At 43.3% G+C, this 21,468-nt stretch overlaps 1 protein-coding gene across 2 annotated transcripts in view; it reads right to left on the bottom strand.

The window, feature by feature from the left end:
• The window catches only part of TMEM50B (transmembrane protein 50B), a 35,651-nt gene extending 25,246 nt beyond the window's left edge, over positions 1 to 10,405 (bottom strand). Inside the window, exon 1 of one of the 2 annotated variants that reach the window (XM_079921660.1) lies at positions 9,488 to 10,405. The gene's annotated coding sequence lies outside the window, so the exon portion shown is untranslated. The remainder of the gene's footprint in view (positions 1 to 9,487) is intronic. The other variant, XM_079921659.1, reaches the window with a different exon arrangement.
• Positions 10,406 to 21,468: the final 11,063 nt, after the last annotated feature.

Genomic DNA, 21,468 nt, shown 5'->3' on the forward strand with positions numbered 1-21,468 from the left:
TGTACTGCTGCCAGACAGTTTCACAGCATTTCTCTCATATCCATTTCGTGAGGAGAAAGTTACTATTCTACTGCCTGTGGTGAAGAAAGCAAGAAGAACGAGATGGAAGAGAAAGAGCCCCAATTTAGATGAATACTGCGATCACCTGGAAACAGAAGAAAGCAGTCCAGTGAGGTCTACAATGACAGTGGTGATTACTGTTGATTCACAACTTGACAAAGCAGTCTGGAGAATACAGTTTTTCTTCTTAGGTTGCTATAAGCCTGGTGTCTAGGTAGTCACAGTGTGAATATTTTATAGGCCTTAAAATCCAACAGTATGATTATTCAGAGAGCTAAGCATTTTTGGAAAGACATTTTACATAATCTCAGGATGCTTATTTGCCTTCTGACTTGTAAATCATCTATAACAAGAATAAAATTTAGTAGGTACCACCAATTTTCATAAAAGATTTAAATCTAAAAACCAAAGTAAAAGACAGGGAGCACAGGGGGTTTCTTTTCTTTAATATTTATTTATTTATTTTGGCTGCATTGGGTCTTCGTTGCTGCGCACGGGCTTTCTCTAGTTATGGCGAGCGGGGGCTACTCTTCCTTGCAGTGCGCGGGTTTCTCATTGCAGTGGCTTCTCTTGTTGCGAGCGTGGGCTCTAGGCGTGTGGGCTTCAGTAGTTGTGGCACAAGGGCTCAGTAGTTGCGGCTCACGGGCTCTAGAGCGCAGGCTCAGTAGTTGTGGTGCAGGTTGTTGAAATGATGATATTGTTGAAAGTGAAGGATGATATGGGGACCTCCCTGTATGTCTAGTGGTTAAGACTCCGCGCTTCCACTTCAGGGGGCACAGGTTCGACCCCTGGAAGGGGAACTAAGATCCCACATCCCTCATGCCTCATGGCACGGCCACCAAAAATATAAATAAATAAAATAAAATTTAAAAAGATATGACTTGGGCTTCCCTGGTGGCGCAGTGGTTGAGAGTCCGCCTGCCGATGCAGGGGACGCGGGTTCGTGCCCCGGTCCGGGAGGATCCCACATGCCGCGGAGCAGCTGGGCCCGTGAGCCATGGCTGCTGAGCCTGCACGTCCAGAGCCTGTGCTCCGCAACGGGAGAGGCCACAACAGTGAGAGGCCCGCGTACCGCAAAAAAAAATAATAATAATAAAAAGATATGACTTCCATGACCTCCTGACTCCACGGTCAGATCTAATCCCCTTAGTACTTCATTATTAATCTTGTTATTTGATTAATACATACCTTCCCCTGAAGAGAGTAAAATCCACAAAGGACATTCCATGCCCATTTTTGCTCAATGTAGTTCTCCCAGAGCCTAGCACAGTGGCCTGGCATACAATAGGCACTCAAATACTTGTTGAATGACTGACTAACTATTTTGTCTTTCAAATTTTGAAATGCAATACCTGTCTCATTATCCTGTCACACAAAAAAAAAGTCTACTTCTTTACACCTAGGTTTATTTAAACTGATAATCTGTAGACGCTGGTAAAAAGAAGCATCATTTCAATGAGGGAAATAAATCTTGCCAGGACAATATATTAAAACATATTATTTCTTTTTTTTGGCCGCACCGCATGGCATGCAGAACTTCCCCGACCAGGGATCGAACCCATGCCCCCTGCAGTGGAAGCGCAGAGTCTTAACCACTGGACTATCAGAGAAGTCCCTGAAACATATTATTTCTTAAAACCATTCTCCCTGCTTCCTCAAGTCCAGATCCTGCCAGAATTTTCTAAAACTCAGACCAGATCGTGCCTTTCATCAAAAACTTCCAACAGCCTGAGATAAAGTCCAAAAGATACAGGGTATTTACAGTCTCCCCTATTATAGCTTTCTTATCTCCTACTATCTTGATGTACTCTTTACTCCAGCCACAAAGAAATAAAAGGGAGAAGGTAGCCAGTACTTATTGAATACCTACTGTTAGGAAAACTGCTAAATAATTTTAATATATTTATTTACATATTTCTATATCTATTTCTATATGTCTATCTATGTCCTTGGAATGCCCCTTTCATCTCTTTGTCTACAGACAAACTCCCAATTCAACCTTCAGGACACACATCAGCCAAGTTTGGAAATAACTGAACCAGATTACATCAAGGATCCCTTCCGTTGCTAAGATTCTGAGAACCATGACCCTTCTAGTAATGAAGCAGTCTCCAAGAGCGATATGAACTAGAAAGTTCAAAAGATTTCATCATTAATTTCATCTACGTCAAAACATACAATTAACAAACCAAGTGAAATGTGTAAACCTTTATTGATCCTGGTTTCCAAAAAAAAAATTTTTTTAAGGCAGTCTGGGCCAACTGGGTAAATCTGAATACAGGTCAGACAGAGAATATTACAGAATTATTTTCCCAGATGTGATAATGATAGTATTGTGGTTACGTAAAGAGAATGACCTTGTTAGGAGATGCATTCTTACATATTTAGGGGTGAGGTGTCGATGTCAGCAACATATGATCAAATGGTTAAGGAAAAAAAAAGTAAAGCAAATATGGCAAAATGTTAAAATGTTGAATGTACTGTTCAATTTTTCTGTATGTTTAAAAATTTTTTATAATAAAAAGTTGAAAAAATAGAAAGCCATACTATCATGAATTGCCACCTAAAAAAGATGACTGCTACACAATCCCAGAGCTGATCCAGCCATGGCAAAACTTCACTCACTCTTTGAGGCCATCTTTACCTAGGTTTCCCAGAAGAAGCCATGCTTAGGCATCTTTGCATCCTCTGGGATTGCTCAGAAAATGCCCTACTCCCCAGTTCAGAGACACTGGCTCCAGGGTCACAGCTTTGAACCACACAGGTGAAAGGGAACCCACCTGGCAAGCAGTACTGCGATGCCAAAGGCCTAGAGTAAGAACATTTCTAAGGGGCTCAAAGGAAGTGGATGCCTTGAAGTACCAATTATCCTCCTCCAGCATTAGCCACCATGCAGGCAGCTAACAGTACAGGCTTTGGAGTTAGCACTGGCCTGGGCCTCTTCCCAGCTGTGCCTACTTGGCCATGTTCATTTATCCATTCCACTCTTAATGGAAGAGTCGCTGTGTGACAGGCACTGTTCAAGCTTTAAATGTCCTTGGGCTATGGTCCTCTGAGGTGTAAACTGGGGATATGACAGCACATCCCTCAGTAAGTGAGAATTAATAAGAAAAGCAGTGTCCAGCACATGTGATCACTCAATGCAATCAACCACTACCTACCAAGAAGATGGTTCACATACATACGACTGCTTTTGTAGAGGGACTCTGCTCCTGGCAGTACTGCCATTACTGTTTGGAAGAGAAAAACGATTACTATCTCTGGGTGATGATGGCAGATGTACACAGCACCTCATTCTGCTCCCTCTTGAAACTTCACGAAAACTGCAATCAATAAAAGGAGTTTTTAAAAAGTCATAAACTCCTAACGATAGGGAGAACAGAAGATGAAACAATAGCAATAAAATTTTGAAAGCTGGAAAGCAGATGGACATGGTAACTGACTTAGCACACCCAAGAAAGCCGAATTCCCAAGCCAGTGGTGGGGAAAGCTGAGAACCAACACAGTTGACAACTTGGGAGGAAGCAGGAAGAAAAGTCAGATCCCAGAACCTGTCCCTTTTCTCGTCATGGTACTGGCAACTGCTTCTTCCATATCCTGGCAGAAATCTGAGCTTTTCCCCCCCTATGTCTTGTGTTCTGGACTGGGGGATACAAGGCACAACAGAAGATGCAGGTATCATACTGAAAACTGGACAGAAGGGACCTCTGTTCCTCTGTTCTGGTGCAGAAGACTAGCAGCCAGATCCTTTCCTTCCAGATAAGAATCTGGAAAGCTATGCAGAGAAAGAAAACAAAATCACTATAACCTCAGAGATAAGAGAACATATTGCATTTTAAAGCAAGAACAGGATGCTATCATAAGAAACATTCAGAGACTAAAAAATAGCTTTGAAAAATAAAAACATAACTGTGGAATTTTTTTTTAATCCAAATACAAAGGTTGAGAAATAAAAGTTAAGAAAATCTAGCAGTGCGAACTCCCCGGTGGTCCAGTGGTTAAGACTCTGCTCCTTTATTGCCGAGGACGTGGGTTTGATCCCTGGTCAGGGAACTAAGATCTCACAAGCCACGTGGTGCCCCCAACCCCCAGCCCCCCAAAATCTAGCAGTAAGTAGGTGGAAAACAGAAGAAAACAGGTAAGAAAATTAGAAGACCTTTAAAAGGTTCACATCTAAATAAGAGGTATTTCAGGAGACACTATAGAGAATACAAGGGAGAAAAATAACAAAATATTCAGGAAAATCTCTCCAGAATAGAAAGTACTGTATTTCCAGATTTAAAGGGCCCATCAGATACTCAACCTAATGGATGAAAATAGACCCACGCTAAGACAGGCCATTTTAAAATTCAAACCACTGGAGTCAAAGCAGAAATTAGTCTGCAGAAATTAAAAACAAAACAAAACAAAAACAAATAGCAGAAACTAACACAACATTGTAAAGCAATTATACGCGAATAAAAATTAATTTAAAAAAACAGGTCAAATACAAAGGATCAGGAATCATAATACTTTGGAATTCTCAGCAACACGAGAAGCAAGATGACAATGGACCAATTACTTCAAAATTCTGAAAGAAAATTACTTCCAACTAAAATTCTATTACCAGCCAAAATATCAGTCAAGTATGAGGATAGAATAAAAACATATTCAGACAGGCAATGTCTCCAAGAAAACATAACTCTTCTGTCAAGAAGCTACTGGAGTTTGAGTGCCACCGGAGAGAGTAAATCAACGAAAGAGAATACAGGAAAGATCCCCACACAGGAGAGGTAAAGAGGATCCAGCTATGCCCCAGACGAGGACAACCAGGCCAGACTGAAGCAATGTAACCAGGTACTATGCCAGCTTTTTTTTTTTTTTTTTAAGTTTTTATTTATTTATGGCATGCAGGATCTTAGTTCCCCAACCAGGGATCAAACCCGTGGCCCCTGCAGTGGAAGTGCAGAGTCTTTTTTTTGTTTTTAATACATCTTTATTGGAGTATAATTGCTTCACAATACCATGTTAGTTTCTGTTGTACAGCAAAGTGAATCAGCCATATGCATACATATATCCCCATATGCCCTCCCTCTTGAGCCTCCCTCCCACCCTCCCATCTCACCCCTCTAGGTCGTCGCAAAGCACTGAGCTGATCTCCCTGTGCTATGCGGCTGCTTCCCACTAGCTATTTTACATTTGGTAGTGTATATATGTCCATGCTACTCTCCCGCCACCCCACCTCCGTGTCCTCAAGTCCATTCTCTATGTCTAAGTCTTCATTCCTGCCCTGCCACTCGGTTCATCAGTACCGTTTTGGTTTTTTTTAGGTTCTATATATATGTGTTAGCATATGGTATTTGTTTTTCTCTTTCTGACTTACTTCGCTCTGTATGACAGACTCTAGGTCCATCCACCTCACTACAAATAACTCAATTTCATTTCTTTTTATGGTTGAATAGTATTCCATTGTATATATGTGCCACATCTTCTTTATCTATTCATCTGTCAATGGACATTTAGTCTGGGAAGTGCAGATTCTTAACCACTGGACCACCAGGGAAGTCCCTATTCAGCTTTTTAACCTGAGGACTGAATGCCCCATGAACCTGACCCAGATTCCTATCTGTACTCAGCTGTGCTTGGCTTGATCTTGATCATATGCTGGTGCAGTTCCTGCTTTCCTTCTGAACCCTGCAGCCTGCATCAGCAAAGGACATTCACTTCCCTCACAGAAGGTTCTACTTTGACCTACACTGATCACTGCATGCAGGCCACGGTGAGCAGCCCACTCCCTCAGTCTGTATTTCTGCCATCTTTCCAGTATTTGGTGCACACTAGAGCCCTCTGATGCCCTGACTGGAGTGAACACCGTAGCCAAGACTCCCTCGTAACACTGCCCACTGACCTCCTGAGAAAGGGCCCCTGTCAGGGAATCAGGGAAGCTGAAGCCATTCCATCCTGCTCATCTTTCCTGGAAGCTTTCATCTAAAAGTGACAATATTGTCCTTTCCTTACACAGTCAGGTTTGTGCTTACAATTATGGAACAAATTTTTAATCTCAAATTGAGAAAGCGCTAGCATTTTCTAATAAGCCTGTTTGGACCTCATCTGTGCTCTGAGGAAAATAACTTTATTATCACAGTTTATTTAATGAACAATCCACTGTTAATAAAGACACAGTTTATAGTCCTGTAAGGTTTCAGTTTAACTGCAGAAGTTAATAAGGTGTTATGATTTTATAGTCTGGTAGAAATGATTAATCACAACGTATTATGATTTTGTTGCCCTCTGGAACATTAACCAATTATATCTAACTCAGCAATTTTATTGAGACATTCCTTTCCCTATGGACTACACAGATATCTATTTCTTAAATCCTCTTAAAACCAGTTCTTTGTGGGACTTCCCTGGTGGTCTAGTGGTTAAGAACCCACCTTCCAATGCAGGGGACTCGGGTTCGATCCTGACTGGGGAACTAAGATCCCACATGCCGCAGGGCAACTAAGCCTGCACGGCAACTAGTGAGAAACCCTAAACAAAGAGCCCTGTGCACTGCAATGAAGATCCAGTGCAGCCAAAAAAAAAAAAAAAAAACAGTTCTTTGTGGCACCCTCAATAACTATAAAATAAAACTTTGAAACATGCTATGTGTATGAGAATTTTGTTTTGTTTTTAACACTTCACTCAAAACTAAATATACTGTTTATGTGTAAATATTTATATACGTGTGCATATATGTACATGTGTATATTTATGTATTTATGTGTAAAGCTTATTTAAAATTTATTTATTTTCTTTTTTGCCGCGTTGGGTCTTTATTGTTGCTCTCGGGCTTTCTCTAGTTGCGGCGAGCGGGGGCTACTCTTCGTTGTGGTGTGTGGGCTTCTCACTGCGGTGGCTTCTCTTGTTGCGGAGCACAGGCTTTAGGCGCACGGGCTTCAGTAGTTGTGGCACGTGGGCTCAGTAGTCGTGGCTCGCAGGCTCTAGAGTACAGGCTCAGTAGTTGTGGCTCGTGGGCTCTAGAGAGCAGGCTCAGTAATTGTGGTGCATGGGTTTAGCTGCTCCGCGACATATGGGATCTTCCTGGACCAGGGCTCGAACCTGTGTCCCCTGCACTGGCAGGCAGATTCTTAACCACTGTGCCAGCATGCAGGCCCTGTAAAGCCTATTTTAAAAAGCAAGGGAAAGACTGGAATTCCCGGGCGGTCCAGTGGTTGGGACTCGGCGCTTTCAGTACCAAGGGCCCAGGTTCGATCCCTGATCGGGGAGCTAAAGTCCCACAAGCTGCGCGGCATGGCCAAAAAACAAAACAAAATGAAAGCAAGAAAAAGATTAATTTAAAAAATCAGGGTAGAGGCCACCTCTGGAAGAAAGATGTAAATGTTTCATTTCTTAATTTGGTTGTAGATACAATGTTGATCATTGCAATAGTATTATTTAAATTATATATTTATATATATTCTGTACACGTTTTTTGGTACCTGAGATACATTTTGCGACAAAAGAACATCTGTTACTGTTGGATATTCAAGGGGATTACCACAGGAGGGTTATTACACGGCCTCTGTTCAAATTTTCTCTTCCTTAAGGCCTTCTCTATTCATTCCTGCCAAGCTAATCAAATGAGTCAATATAACCTTAAAGTCAACACCATTAAGTTGTAACAAGGTTAATAAATTAACCATTATTTAACCTGGTCCTCAAAATTTTTTTGATCCAGTCTCTAAATATAAAAAGACACACAGATTCTAAGAAATGCATTTAAATCAAGCAAATTAACTACTGCTTTTAAATTATAAAATCCTTCAAGTTACAAAAAAAGATTCCTGGTAAAAAGAGCACTACCTGAAACTTATCCAACAATGCCCAAAAGATTTTCTTGCAGTAAGTCTTTTAATGGCTAAAACTCAGAAACAACCAAACGTCCATCATTAAGGGACCAATAAAATATATTAGAGTATATCTAAACAGCTGCGTACTGTACAGCACTTTAAAAATGAGGTAGGTGCACACTGATATGGAGACGTGTCCTTATATTAAGTCAGTTGCCCAACAGTATCAGGGTACTAACCCCTCCTAGGGACTGGAATTCAGGATGCAAAGTAAAGAAACAAGGAATGCTAACTTTTCACTTGATATACTTCCGTGCTGTTTCAATTTTTACTTGATATTATCCTGTAACATTACAAAAAGAGTTTACAACCTGGATATATTACCGTAATCATTTAAAAAGGGCAGATAAGGATAAACCAATAAGATAAATTCTTTACCTCGGACTCCAGAAGTGAATTCAGAAATGACCAGCCAGTAATGGGCCAAGGAGGATGGGGGAGGGGAAGGCGTGTCTCCGGAAGAGGAACACTGCATCCTCTCCGTGCTCTCATTAACCCAGCTTTTCCTGTCGGGTCGATATTCAAGATAACTTTTGATGTTCATTTTAAGGACGAAGAGGCTTGCAACACTATTATCGGCAAAAAAAATGTCTAACGTTTGTTCTACGTCTGAAAACTACGTTTGTCTGAAGATGATGGAAAAGAAGTGTAACAAACCTGGGAGTAAGAGGCTTGGTAATTGTTAAGGAAAGGGATTTATAGCGCAGGTAGGTGAACAGTTTGAGAGAAGAGGTGGGACACTCCGAAGAGAAATCCCAACACACACAAACACACACACGCGCGCGCGGCGCCAGCAGCGGGGAGGGAGCGAGCACAGTCGATCTCAGCACTGCTTGGGCTTCAAAAGGTCATATATTTACCTTTCAAACTAAGCACCTTCCATTGATTAACTCGGAAGCCAATTTATTGGTTAAAAACCAAAATGGTCTTCCCCAGCACAACTACCTTTGCTACATGGGCAACTCTCTGCTGCTCTTTATCTAAAAAGGCACGAACACTTTATGATTAATACGCGAAAGAAGGTTGACCCTCTTCCATTTCCATTTCACACCTCTGTACCTGACTCTCCTACGGAGAGACTCGGAAAAGAGCGCCGAACACTGAAAACATTCCCAGCCATGGTTCAGAGCAAACGGGAGGGGCGACGAAGCACCTGAGTGGCCCCCTGACGCCCCGTGCGGGCCGCACATCGTCTCCCCACCGCCCGTCGCCCCGGGAAGCTGACAGGCTCAAGACGGAAACCCTTCCAGACCTTCCAGGGAAGCAATTCGATGGTGAGACAACGTGGCGGTGCGGCCCGCTCCGGCCGAGCGCCAGCCACGCTCGCCCGAGGGGACGCGGGCTAGTGCGGAGGGGGCGGCGGCGGCCCCCGCCCCGCAGAACGCCCGGACGCCCCGCAGACCCGCTCCGCCCGGCGGCGCCTCTCACCGGAGAGGCCGGGCCGGGCATCGCCGCACCTCGCAGGCCGGGCCGGACGAACCGGGGGTGCCTTCCTACGCGCGGGCGGCAAGCGCCAGCCCCTCGCACGCCCCAAACCGGCCTCCCGCACTCACCCGGCTTACCCGACGTCCAAGCCGACACCAAGCGCGAGCGCAGAGGAAGACGCGGCTAAGCCGCGGCAGAGCCGGGGTCCTCGGCTCCACCTCAGCCCCCGGGAGCCGGTAGCAGTCCGCGGGCGAAAGGCGAGGGCGCCGGCGGGGCGGGGCGCGGCGCCGTGCGCACCTCAGCAGCCAATCCGCGCGCAGCAAGTGGCCGGCCGGGGCGGGGCGGGGCTCTAGGGGCGGGGCGAGGACGCCACGGGGCGGAGCGAGGGCTCCCGGGTTTTGCCGGCTCTCCGGGAGCTGCTGGCCAGGTTTGGCGTCTGTAAATTAGCGGACGCGTATACCTGACCACTCATGTTGTCTTCTGGATGGCAGCACAGCTGCGTTCCTGCTCAGGGACTTCAAGTGCAGCATCCGTGAGATCACGTGCAGGGGGAGCCCAAGACCCAGGGGCAGGGGCTCTCTTTGCCTACAGGCCCAGCGGCGTTGACCACGAGCTGCCCAGTGTAGGGCACGTGCTCCAAGAGGGTTCTCAGGAACTGAAGGTCTGTAAAGATGTCCTTTTCTAATCCCCGCCACTCAGAAATGGAGGCCTAGAAAGGTGAAGTTACTTGTCCAAGGCTACCAACTAGTACTGTAACCCGAGGTTACCAACACAACTAACTAGTCTTCTGATTCTGTCCTGAAGCTTTTCCCGGCCATCCACCAGATTTTTGTTTTTCTTATTTTCAGGTCTCTTCCTACTGTATCCTTTACAGACGCTACATCTTGAATTTTCAATGTAACTTCAACAGCCTTTGCAAGCCCCGTCTGTCTAAATTTCCTACGGAATATAAAATGTCATTTAGTTGCTTGGGGGAAAGGCATTGTGTAAGTCCAGTTATTATCAATAGAAATCTAAAAAAGCTTTTACCTGAAGTATAATAAAATAAAAGGTTTTGTGTCCCAAGTTATCACAAAAGGCCATCCTCTTCTACTCCTGTTACTCCTGTAACTCTTATACGTGTAAGAGGAACAATCCCTAGTTTTTGATGTTTTTTCCACTATCAGTTCTCATTTTCATGGATACTGTTTTTCTATCTTTTATATTTTATATACACTTGCAGTTACATTACCCATCATCCTGATAACATGTGCTAGGATCTAGGTGCCCAATAAATATTTGTTGAATAAATTACTTTAAAAATATGTGCAACCTTAAAATTAGTTAAATTGCTGACCTATGAAAGTTGACTTTTTAAAATAAGTTTTTAGGGACTTCCCTGGCTGTCCAGAGGTTGGAACTCTGTGCTTCCACTGCGAGGGATGCAGATTCGATCCCTGGTCAGGGAACTAGGGTCCCGCAGGCCACAGTGTGGCCAAAAAGTAAGTAAATAAATAAAAGGTTTCAAAATCTATCTTCTTGCGGAGCATAGGCTCTGGACGCACAGGCTCAGTGGCCATGGCTCACGGCCTAGGCACTCCGCGGCATGTGGGATCTTCCCGGACCGGGGCACAAACCTGCATCCCCTGCATCAGCAGGCAGACTGTCAACCACTGTACCACCAGGAAAGCCCTTCTTTTTTGATTATTGTATTAGGGTTAGGTTTGGCTGCATGAAGCAGGGGAAAACAACCAGAAAATAAGAGTGGCTTAAACAAAAATTGGTATTTCCCTCTCAAGTTTTAGAAGTCCAAAGTTAGCCTAGAGCTGGCCTGGCACTTCATGGAGACAGATGCAGCATCCTTGTTGCAGCCAAGAAAGTCACACATGTATTTATTTATGCTTTCAAATATACTTGTATTTGGAAGATATCAGCCTCCATTCCCAATGTCACTTCATGGTCTAAGAGAGCTGCTGGAGCTCTAGCCATTATACTTGCATTCCAACCAGAAGGTGAGAGGACAAAGGGAACATGTCCTCTCTTTAAGAACCTTTCCCTGGACTTCCCTGGTGGTCCAGTGGTTAAGAATCCACCTGCCAATGCAGGGGACGAAGGTTTGATCCCTGGTCAGGAAACTAAGATCCCACATGCCACAGCTACAGAGCCCTCACACCTCAAGGAAAGGTCCCGCATGCTACAACTGAGACCCGACGCAGCCATAAATAAATAAATAAAGTGGTTGTACTATTTTAAAAAAAAGAACCTTTCCCAAAGTTCGCATATACCATTTCTGCTTTCATTCTGCTGGCAAAAACTTAGTCACTTGGCTACACTAAACTGGAAGGGAGGCTAGAAAATGCAGTTTCAGTACTGAGGAAGAAAGGAAGAATAGATACTGGGGGACAAGTAGAAGTTTCTACCATAGTCTCAAATCGCATCACTGTTTAAAACATTAAGTATTTTAAGATTCTACTAGATGTTTTACCTTTATTACAGAAGAGTATCTGAGACCAAATGCTTACCCCCAGTTATGAAGAAGGATGTTACTGTTGACCTGCCATTAGGATGCACGTGCTTTGAGTTGCCTTCCCAGACTTGAGGGGGGACTTGCACTAATGCAGCTTGTTTCTCTATCATTCTGTAAGCCTCTCCTTCACAGAGAGTCAAACATGTATGTAGCTATGCTTTCAAAAATATGGGCATTTGAAAGATATTGGGATTAAGTTGCTGATGTCAACATTTCAGTGTCAGCATTTCAAATGTACTGATTTGAGTCTTTAGTAAACTTGCCGATCAGCTTTAAAAAAACTCCACATATGCCCTCATTCAGTTGGTATTCGATTATCTCTCTACCTAAGCATGTTTTGTTAAATTCCTATTACCTCCTAGATTCTGGAGTCTTTGTGACTTTAGGACCATTTTCAGGTTTGGGCCAGGACAGGTTCTAAAAGACCTACTTCACCTAAAACTGGACAGGTAGAATCCAGTCCAGTTGGTTCAAACCTACTAAGAGAAAGGAACAATCCAGGCTGTCCTTCACACCAGGTCCCACAGGTTCTGGTTTGTTCTTACTTTCTTGAGGCTGCTTCATGAACTTACTCTAATGGATGGCATTCATGTCCCATCTTTTAAGTACACCAAAGTATACTGCAGGAGCTATGTTATGTAAAGCATATTGTGTAACCATGTACTTCCCAAAATACTGTCTTTCTCTGTAAGCTTATTGGGTTGTGAAACAAAAAGACTTCCTGTTAGTAAGTCAGTTAGAACTGTTGTATTTGGATGAAGTTGACTTAAGACTAAGATTACATTCCTTTGGATCTTAAATGACCCTCTCCTAAAAGGATGGATAGTCAGTATCAGTCATCTAGGTAAAAGATGGTCTTTTAGAGGGAAAACAGGATACCAAAGCTTGGAAGATCATTTGATTTAGGCAGAAGAGGAAACACTTCTTTCTGGAGTCTAGACTCTGATGACAGTGGATACATTTATCATTTGGTTTCTTTCAGTTACAAATAACATAAAAAAACAGTCTCAAACTGGCTTTTTAGAATAGTAAAAACAAACAAACAAACAAACAAAAAAACTAGTTTTAGAACAGAAAAAGGGGGACATAATCTCAGTTTAAATAGAGATACATACAGAGAAAATGAGAAGTATGATACTCTCACAAATGAGTCAGGATTTTTTATGTGTCATGTTAAAATAACCATCTATGTTGTGACACAGGAAGAGGTGGTGATGAAATATTACAAGTACTGTATGTCAAGGATATATTCAGACACCAGTGTTTAAAAGACTGATACGGAGACAAATTCTTCAGTGGGTAACAGGGAACAGAGGATGGGTCAGAAAAATATACAGTAGTATAGTAGTATAAGAAGCCATAAAGGGACTTCCCTGGTGGCGCAGTGGTTAAGAATCTACTTGCCACAGGTTCAATCCCTGGTCCAGGAAGATCCCACATGCACCACAACTACTGAAGCCCGGGCACTCAAGGGCCCACGTGCCACAACTACTGAGCCCGCGTGCTGCAGCTACTGAAGCCGGCATGCCTAGAGCCTGTGCTCCACAACAAGAGAAGCCACCGCAATGAGAAGCCCACGCACTGCAACAAAGAGTAGACCCCACTCGCCACAACTAGAGAAAGCCTGCATGCCACAACTAGAGAAAGCCCGCATGCAGCAACAAAGACCCAATGCAGCCAAAAATAAATAAAATTTTTTAAAAAGAAACCCTAAAGAAGTTAGATGGAAGGTCTCTGGGGACAGTATAAGACAGAAATACAATAGGTGACCCCAAAATTAATAAATCATTTCAACACATAATTTTTATAATATAGATTGACTTTAATTATACTAGAAGGGTAACACATATGAAATGTTTTTTAAACAATGCTTATTGATGAAATTAATGAGATTACTGAGTTTCATGTATATCTTCTGTATTAGTTATCTATTGCTATCTAGCAAATTATCCCAAAACATCAGCAACTTGAAACATCAACTATTTATCTATAATCTTGTACAATTTCTGAGGGTCAGGAATCTGAGAGCAGCTTAGTTGAGTTGTTCTGGCTCAGGATTCCTCATGAGCTTATAATAAAACTGTCAGCTGGGGCTGCAAACATCTGAAGACTTGCCTGAGGATCTGCTTCCCATAAAGCTTACTTACATGGCTGTTGGCTGGAGACCTTGGTTCCTGAGTACATGTGCCTCTCCACAAGGCTGCCTCAAGATATGGCAACTGACTTCACTCAGAGTGACTGATCTGAGAGAGCGTGAGAGCAGGAAGCTTCTAGCCTCAGAAGAGATATACCATCACGTTTGCTATATTCTGTTGGTCACACAGAGCATACCATCATGTTTGTTCTATTGTGGGAGAGCGCTACACAAAAAAATGTGAATATCAGAAAGGGGATTTTTAGGGGCCGTCTTGGACACTAGCTATGACCTCCACTAATTTAATAACACTTGCTTCTAAATTAAAAGGGATCTCTGATCTCCTCTGGTACATATTTGCCTTCAGCACTGCAAATGCAAACTCCAGTAGGCATGTAGTACTGGTAATTCTAATGCCGTAAGCCATGGTGCCATGTTTTTCTAAAATGAGGTACAACTCTTGGTAATATTCCCAAGAAAATGAAGTACAATTTTCACAGTAGTTGTATTTATGGGAAAAAATGAGTGTATTTAAAATCATGCAAAATTATGTCATATTTGTATGTAAAATATAATCCCATTCTAGGCTTAGATGACTATAAACAGAGTATTCACCCACATGAATGTCTGGTGGGACACTTGAATGTTGAGCAGGACACAGAACAATCCCTCATTTTGGTCAACCACCTGTACATTGCAAAACACCCGACATCCCTGGCCTCACCTCCTGAATGCCTGTGATCAGGGGTGATATTTGAAATACTTAACAACTAGGGACTTCCCTGGTGGCACAGTGGTTAAGAATCCGCCTGCCAATGCAGGGGACATGGGTTCAAGCCCTGGTCTGTGAAGATTCCACGTGCCGCGGAGAAACTAAGCCCATGCGCCACAACTACTGAGCCTGCGCTCTAGAGCCCGCGAGCCACAACTACTGAGCCCACGTGCCACAACTACTGAAGCCTGTGCACCTGGAGCCTGTGTTCCGCAACAAGAGAAGCCACTGCAATGAGAAGTCCATGCACCGCAATGAAGAGTAGCCCCTACTCGCTGCAACTAGAGAAAGCCCATGCAACACAACAAAGACCCAACGCAGCCAAAAAAAATAAAAGAAGAAGAAGAAAAAAAAGAAATACTCAACAACTAGGGTTCACAGAGATAGCAAACAAATGTATGGCTACCAAGGGGGAAAAGGGGAGGGAGAAAGGGGGAGGGGGAAAGGGGAGGGGGAGAGGGGGAGGGGGAGGAATTGGGAGATAAGGATTGATACATATACACTACTGATACTATGTATAAAATAGATAACTAATGAGAACATATTGTATAGCACAAGGAGCTCTACTTAATGCACTGTGGTGACCTGAAGGGGAAGGAAGTCCAAAAGGGAGGGGATACATGTATATGTATGGCTGATTCATTTTGCTGTACAGTAGAAACTGACACAGCATTGTAAAGCAGCTATACTCCAATAAAAATTAATAAAAATAAATCTAGGATTCCATGGACTTACCAACCAATCAGAATAGGTGCCAGCCAGCATGACATACTGGTCCAAATGGGCTAAACAGAAGCTCGGCCAGTAGTGCCCCTCTAATCACCTTGTCAACTGAAAATTCTCCCACAAATTTCCAAAACGTCCTCTCGGGGGCAGTAATGCCTCTGCTGAGAACCACTGATTTACCACTGAGGACCGCACCCTGCACCCAGCATTTCATGTTCATCTTCTCAAAGGATTACAACAATCCTGCATTTGACAGGTGAGAAAACAGAAGCCCAAGAAGGTCTCATAGCTAGCGAGTGGAAAACCCTGGATCTGAGTTCAAGTCTCTCGAGCTCTGAAGCCCATTCATTTCCTCTCCCCTACATCACATTTCCTCTTGCTCGTCGGTGTTACAGTTAGTCAGGGAGACAGGGACCTCGAGGGAAATAAAGGACAAGAATAATAATCCAGCTAGAAAACACACTGAATCCTACCTACTATACAGCACAGGGAGCTCTACTCCAAACATATAGTAACGACCTATATGGAGAAGGAAGTTTTAAAAAGAGTGGATATATGTGTATGCATAACTGTTTCACTTTGCTGTACACCTGAAACTAACATAACATTGTAAATCAACTATACTCCAATAAAAATTAAAATAAAAAAAAAACCCACACACTGAATGCAAAGCAGCCCCAGGAACCTCAGTGTCTGGAGTTCTGGAATCATCACTCAGTAATGTGATCTGCTCCAGTTTCCTCTCTGCCAACACCATAGCTTGGTGTGTGGGTAACAACAGGGATCTAGAATCAGACCAACTATAGTCAGTCTGGATTCAAATCCCAACTCTGCCACTTCCTAGCTGCATGCCAAGTTATTTCATCTGTGCCTTAGTTTCTCCGTCTCTCAGAAACAGTTAATAATAATACCTATGTCATAGGATTGTTGTGAAGATTAAGTTAGTTAACGTAAGGAAGGTGTTCAACAAGTGTGGGCTTTTGTCGCCTTCTCTGTATCTCATACCTCATGGCTCGTTATTACGCCCTATCACCTTCCTGATTCATGATGACTTCAGCTTGCGTTTGCCCTCTCGATGCCTTGTCATCTGTCTTTGTGCAAACTTGCACTGCTGTTTATTTCATTTGCTCCATATTGGTTAGTTCTACTTTCCATGAGAGCATACAACAATCTCATGCTGGTTTAACAGATAATGAGATAGCGCTATATGTGTTGAATTGGAAAAATCTTGAAGATATATTAATAGGCAGGTGAAGAAAAACATAAGAATATGTATAGTGTGCTCACATTTGTGTATTTTTGTGAAAGCAATGGAGAGACAGTACGGGTATGTAAATCACATACAGTTGACCCTTCAACAGCTCAGGCGTTAGGGGTGCAGTGCAGTCAAAAATCCAAGGATAACTTGGATTTGGTTTCACATCCCAGATTCAACCAACTGTGAATCGTGCAGTACTGTAGTACGCATTTATTGAAAAAAAAATCCACATATAAGTGAACCTGCACAGTTCAAACCTGTGTTGTTTGAGGGTCAGCTGTGCAGAAATTTTTGAAAGGATATTGTGGTATCAGGATAATGGCCCCCCCAAATATGTCCTAATCCCAGAATCTCTGAATATGTTATGTTACATAGCAAAGGGAAATTAAATTTGCAAATGGAATTAATGTTGCTAATCAACTTTTTTTTTCTTTTTCATTTTTAATTTAATTTTTGTTTTGTATTGGAGCATAGTTGACTTACAATGTTGTGTTAGTTTCAGGCGTACAGCAAAGTGGTTCAATTATACATATACATATACCCACTCCTTTTTAGATTCTTTTCCCATATAGGTTATTACAGAATATTGAGTAGAGTTCCATGTGCTATACAGTAGGTCCTTGTTGATTATCTATTTTATACATAGTAGCATGTATATTCAACTGACTTTATTTTTTTTAATTAATTAATTTATTTATTTTTGGCTGCTTTGGGTCTTTGTTGCTGTGCACGGGCTATCTCTAGTTGCGACGAGCAGGGCTACTCTTCGTTGAGGTGCACGGGCTTCTCGTCGTGGTGGCCTCTCGTTGCAGAGCACAGGCTCCAGGCATGCAGGCTTCAGTAGTTGTGGCACGTGGGCTCAGTAGTTGTGGCGCACGGGCTTAGTTGCTCCGCAGCAGGTGGGATCCTCCCGGACCAGGGCTTGAACCCATGTCCCCTGCACTGGCAGGCGGATTCTTAACCACTGTGCCACCAGGGAAGCCCCTCAACTGACTTTAAAATAGGGAGATTATGCTGGGTGATCTGGATTGGCCCAGTGTCACCACAAAAGTCCTTAAAAGTGAGAGAGGGAGGCAGGATAGTCAGAATCGTGTGACATGAGAAGGACTCCACCTGCTGTTGCTGGCTTTGAAGACAGAAGAAGGGGCTACAAGCCAAGGATACAGGCAGCCTCTAGAAGCTGAAAAAGCAAGGAATCAGATACTTCTCTAGAAGCTCCAGAAGGAATGAAGGCCTGCCAGCACTTTGATTTTAGCCCAGTAAGATCCACCTTGGACTTCTGGCCTCTAGTACTGTAAGATTATAAATTTGTGTTGTTTAAGCCTCTAAGTTTGCAGTCATTTGTTACAGCATCCATAATACAGATAAGCAAGAAATTGTTGATGAAGATTAGATCTGGGAAGTAGGCTCAGGAGGTCTGGATCTGGAGGAGTCTGGGGTAAAGAGGAACTCACTTGTTTATTGCCTATCCTTTTTCATTGATTGGATTTTTTACTATATACATACAAATTTTTAAAATAATCTTTTTCCCCCAAATAAAGAACCTTACCTATTGAACTATGTAACACCTCATCATCCAGTGGATGATGATTGGCCCTGTCCTCAGGCCAATGGCTTTGGCCCCTGTGGGACTGTGGGCAGGCAGGCACTGTAATCGATACATTTAGAATGAGTATCTTCCAAACCTCTCAGGATACTCAAGTCCATAAAAGTGGGACCCAGAGGCATGCACACGTGCTCTGCCTTCCTCTGCCAGCTCCCTGTGTCCAGAAGGCCATGGAATCATGACTTCTTAGGATGCTTTTTCTTAGGGTTGGAGAAAAGAAAGAGAAGAGAGGGCAGGTAGGTTCCCTAGACCTCAGTTTCCCCACAGGCTGTGGGCAACAGGATGTGTAACAGGAAACAATGGGAATTGACATCGCAACTACTGCTTGATCACCTGCTGAGTTTTAAAGTAAAAAGTCTGTATATGTAATTAAAGACCACTCTCTCTCAGTCATTTTCACAAAATGTGCATTTGTTTTTATCTAGTTTTTCTCCACATTATGGATTCTTGTTTAGGTAAGGCCACTGCTCAGTTTGGTAAGAGTAGCTATCTGTTGTAAGAAAGACACAGTAACAAAGGCCTGGGAATACTAGCAAAGTTTCGTGGGGTTTTGGCAGAAATTGGTAAGTAATAATCAATTTTTGCTGCAGCCATAAAAGCATCTAAAATAAAATTCTTAAAACATTGGCAGTCATTTCTCTGCTTAACACAATTTAAAATAATTCTCGGTGTGTGTGTGTGTGTGTGTGTGTGTGTGTGTGTGTGTGATGAATTGGGAGATTGGGATTGACATATATACACTAATATGTATAAAGTGGATAACTAATAAGAACCTGCTGTATAAAAAAATCAAGAAAGTTTAAAACTTCAAAAAAAATTAAAACATAAAATAAAATAGTTCTCATTTCCTATGCTTCTGAAGATATTTCTTGCCTATAGAAAAGTAGCAAGCAACCTACCAAAAGCAGAACCCCTCTGCGTTGTCCTTTACTGTTTTCTCTTCTTAATAAAAGCTTTCATATGCCATAAAATTCACTCCTTTAAAAGGCACAGTTCCATGGTTCTTGGGACTTCCCTGGCCCAGCGGTTAAGACTCCCCCTTCCACTGCAGGAGGCGCGCGTCTGATCCCCGGTCAGGGAACTAAGGTCCACCGTGCCGTGTGACGTGGCCAAAAAAATAAAAATAATAAAAAAAATAAAAGGCACAATTCCATGGTTCTCACTATGTTCACAGAGTTGTACAACCACTACCACAGTCAATTTCAGAACATTTTCATCACCCCCCAAAAGAAAACCTGTCACCATTAGCAGTCACTCATTTCCTTACAGCCCTAGGCAAGCACTGATCTACTTTCTGTCTCTACAGACTGGCCTACTCGGGACTTTTCATACAAATGGAATCATACAATTTGTGGTCTTTCTTGACTGCCTTCTACATTTTCATTTAAAGCCTGCAGCTAGCTGAAGATGAGACAGAGAAATTTCAGTCAATGCAGGAAACTGACTGAAACTGGCAAGATTTGCTTTGAAATCGATACTTCCCCAAGAGAAGAACTATGGAACATTTTTTTTCAACAAATCTTAAAAATAATAAAAACTTCTGTTTATTATTATATTAGCACAACAGGGTACATAATTTAATACTTAGGGTGGAGTGCTCATCGCGTTTCATTAACCACACAGGATTCTTAACGTACAATAGATCATTGAATCCTCATAAGAAGCATTCCTGTTTACACCTGAGAAACCTGTAGGTCCGTGAGGTTTGGTCACGGATCATACACCTACAAAGTGGCAGAGCTGAAAGTTTAATGAGTCCACGTGCCCCAGGCCCTACAATCTAGTGTATAGTGCCTGTTTATCCCCAAACCATGAAATTCCCATGATCTCATCCGTATCGGTCACATTTCTTAGTTGCAAATGGCAGTCCTGCCTCTAGCTGGATTAAGCAGAAAAGGGATTTACTAAAGGACACTGGAAGTTTGGGGAGGGTGGAGAAAGTGGCTCAAGGTTGTTACCAGGAACAATGCCTAAAACCACACTGAAGAACTGGGCTGGTGAAAAAAACACAGGAATGGCTGTGGCCACCATGCACTAGACGCCAGGAACTTGAGTGCCACTGCCACCAACATTGACGCCACTTCTGGGCCAGCAGTTCCACCTGGCAGCCACTGCCTTCCTGTACCAGCCAAGTGGAACTTTCACAGAGAACCAACGCATTTCCTCCCATGCCTCATTCTGAACACATGTCTCCCAAGGACAAGTCTTGTTGGCAGTCTAGGTCAGGCACCCATTTCTGAGCATATTTAAGTGAACTAGGATTTTCTCTCTTGCTAAGACCAACTTCAAAGGTCTGACTTCCTGTGCTAAGAACCACATCCTCCCCAGATGAATGACAGATGCCGTCATCAATATGGGTGGACTATTTGGAAGATGATGGGCAACCAAAAGTACAACAATTGTCTACTATCCATTTAAGCAAAGCTCACTGGGAATCTTGGGGCTCAGCTGGGCCAATCATGGCATAAACTGTGGTTGAATGGAGGAGCTGAGAGGATGAGGCCATGGAACCAGGTTCCCCTGCAGGATAAAACCACAGAGAGCACAGAGGCCCAGCTATAAATGCCAAAGCCAAGTTGCCACTGGACCATATGCTCCTCAATACAAGGTCCTCTTGGTGCACCAGGAAAGACCTCCCACCCCCTACACACATAACTGTGAGTAGGTCTCTTGTAACAATCTTAATCTTACTGGAGTGTATTCAGATGTTATCTGTCCTGTCGAAACCTTCAGGTAGGATCTGCCACTTAGTGGGGATGGGGGGACATCAATCACCTAGGAAAGATGTGGGTCTTTGAACAGGAAGCCAGACCTTTGAAATCAGTCTTGGCGGTAAAGGAAGTCCCTTAAGACAGCAGTCACCAACCTTTCTGGCACCAGGGACCGGTTTTGTGGAAGACAAGTTTTCCATGGACTGGGGCGGAGGGGGTGGGGAGGGGAGGGGATGGTTCAGGGCTCAGGCGGTAATGTGAGTGATGGGGAGCGGTGGGGGCGGTGGGAGCGATGGGGAGCGGCAGATGAAGCTTCGCTCGCTCGACCGGTGCTCACCTCCTGCTGTGCAGCCTGGTTCCTAACAGACCTCGGACTGCTACTGGTCCGCAGTCTGG

This window comes from Stenella coeruleoalba (genome assembly GCF_951394435.1).
Source record: "Stenella coeruleoalba genome assembly, chromosome: 5".
Lineage (NCBI taxonomy): Eukaryota > Metazoa > Chordata > Mammalia > Artiodactyla > Delphinidae > Stenella > Stenella coeruleoalba.